The 2677-nt window shown below is 37.5% G+C and overlaps 1 long non-coding RNA gene across 1 annotated transcript; it reads right to left on the bottom strand.

Moving 5' to 3' along the window:
* Nucleotides 1-244: 244 nt before the first annotated feature.
* On the bottom strand, nucleotides 245-900 carry LOC109202953 (uncharacterized). The gene is made up of 3 exons (XR_003220491.1): nucleotides 714-900; nucleotides 604-639; nucleotides 245-507 (listed from the first exon to the last, which is right to left on the bottom strand). It is a non-coding gene; the product is annotated as an uncharacterized LOC109202953 (long non-coding RNA).
* Between the last annotated feature and the right edge of the window lie 1777 nt (nucleotides 901-2677).

The following is a 2677-nucleotide window of genomic DNA, read 5'->3' as shown; positions in this document are numbered from 1 at the left end:
AAAGAAATACAGTTTTGTTATATAGCAGACCAAGGTTACTCTTAAGAAAGCTGAATCTTAATCACAGAACAAAAGTGCAAAAGTAATGCTGGAAACATGTCAACAGCGCTTTCAAATTCTTCAAACCACTCAGTGAAACAACCTTCTGCACTTTTGTTTATTTAAATTCTTTATACTTTAAAATATATTTAAATATTGAATATAAAAATAAACATATCTTTATACTCAAAACTGTACTGTCTTGTTTTGTTTTTTTTGATTGACCTAATGTACTTTAGCAACAATGCTCTGAGCTTGTAATTGTCACAAGGGTCTGAGGACCAGTATGTGGGAGTGAACCCAAAAACAGCCTCAACAAGACACAGTGACAAGATCTTAGCAAACTTTTTTGTGGATAAGATGGGTTCTGTGGTTATGGCCTTACTTGAAGGTCAAAGCCATGAGGCTCCGGGGAAGGTAGCCGAGAGAGGTTCCAAACTTAAGTTTATGTTATCCATAGAAGATGGCCTGTAGGAGGGCAGGGAGGTGAGAGTGTTGAGGAGTTTTATTTCCAAGGCAAAGAGATTGCAGTGCAAGGCGGTGAATCCTATGCAAGCGACTTACGTCCAGAAGTTTGAGCTGTAGGTCTTGACGACTGAACTGTACACAGAAAGAGAAACAGAATAAGTACAAGGTATGGACATAAGCAACAAGATACAAGGAGGCCTAGTTACCGTCATGAGGTAGCTGACAAACTGGTGGTGAGTTGAGGGCTGTGCTGGTGAAGAGTATCACCTAGCTGATTGCTGTTGATAGATTGCAGGTGGTAAAGAGGTGCAGGTGGTGAGGAACCAGAGCTCCAAGGACAGAGAAAAGCACAGGATCCAAATGGAAAAGTAATGTAATGTTGTACTTTAACTTTATGTCTGTAGTCAATGTAGGGTTGTTGTATTGGGTAGATTAATATAAACACACAAAAAAAATTGCAAATATTTAAACATGTATAATATAATTTACAGTGTGACAGAAGAAATGGGAGCTAAGCTAATTACCATAGTTTTTTGCAAAGCATTGGGATCAAGTATTTGTCACTTGTATCATAATTATCCTAACTGGTCAAGTGATCATTCTTATCTACTGCTACTATGTCTGGTTGGTTAGCCATTGCCAGCTTGTACATTTATCTGGAAATTCCACAGGATACTGAATTGTTTCATGGAAATTAATATAAATCTGTTAGATTTATATGGTTTCAATTGTTGGACCACCGACAGGGTAATGGGTGGCCAAGGCTCACTGATGCTTGTGGAGAGTGAAGGCTGGCTCAATGGTCTGATCCAACAGCTGAGTTACTGTAGTCCAAATGCCAAAAAATGTAATGCATGTGCATTTCATGCATTGTTTACCTGGGAAACACCTGGAACTTGGATGTATTATGAGAAGAAGGCAAACCAGAGGCAGTGTGTGTTCTATCCTTAGGAATCATAGGACTCATTTGATGATAAAACAATGAGTTTGAGATGGGGGGTTTTTGCCTCCGTAATTCTCAAATCACAATCCATCTGATCATCTGTGGGATGCGCTAGACAAGTCCAATCCACAGAGGGCCTACTCTGAAACTAACAGGACTTAAAAGATCTGTTGCTAAAACGTTGGTGGCAGATACAACAGGCCATCTCCAGGGTCCATTGAAGTCCACGCCTCAATTGGTCATGGTTGTTTCTGTAGCAAAAGGGGGTACCAAAACCTTTCTAAATGTGCACTAGTAGCACAAACAAGGCAAATAATGCTATAACATGGGCATGTACTACACAAAGTAAATCAGTAATAGCAGTCAATACTTCCAATATTACAAAGTAGAACAAAGGTTTCAATAGCTGCACTTTATTGCCAAAAGTATTCGCTTGGCTGTCTTTACACACATATGAACTTGAGTGACATCAAATACTTAATCCATTGAGTTTAATACAATGTCAGCCCACTCTTTGCAGCTATAAGAGCATCAACTCTGTTCCCATATCACATTGTGGCTGGCTTGCTGTCATTCCAAGTTGCTCCCATTTTGTTAAAATACTACTAGTTGACTGTAGAATATTTAGTAGTGAGGAAATTTCATTATTGGACTTCTTGTACAGGTGGAATTCTACCTCAGTACAATGCTCAGTGAATTCACAGAACGTTTTATAAGTATTCTGCATGCCTAGGTGTTTGATTTTATACACATTTATAATAATATTCTCATAATGCCTTCATTCACATAACAGACACATATTATATGTATTATAACATAACATAAATAACAATATTATTTCCTATTTTAAGACAGTTACTCCATCAGTTAACATCACTTTTGTTGTAGGCAAATTATTATTGCACAGTAATGCAGTTTACCATCAAAATTGGGTTAAAAAGCCTACTTCTCAATTGCATGTGCTGGCATTCTTGGAAGTCTCCCACAGGATATTTCAAAATTATTATGTTTTTTAAAAAAAAATTGCAAGAAGAGAAAAAAAAAACAGGAAATTGTCTGGCTCCAATTTCGAAGAGGAGTTTGGAAGTCCGGAGAAGTGGTATATTCGCCCCCCCTAAATTCACATTTGTTTTTAAAGGTCAACTTTTGTGCCTTTTTAAAACTTTTTACTGCTGTTATATTGTTAAATATGAAGTGTTGGGCATATGAAAGGTTTCATTCACTGGT

Source organism: Oreochromis niloticus, linkage group LG1 (assembly GCF_001858045.2).
Source record: "Oreochromis niloticus isolate F11D_XX linkage group LG1, O_niloticus_UMD_NMBU, whole genome shotgun sequence".
Taxonomy (NCBI): domain Eukaryota; kingdom Metazoa; phylum Chordata; class Actinopteri; order Cichliformes; family Cichlidae; genus Oreochromis; species Oreochromis niloticus.
The sequence above is the reverse complement of the archived record's forward strand: the minus strand, read 5'-3'. Positions and strand labels throughout refer to the sequence as shown.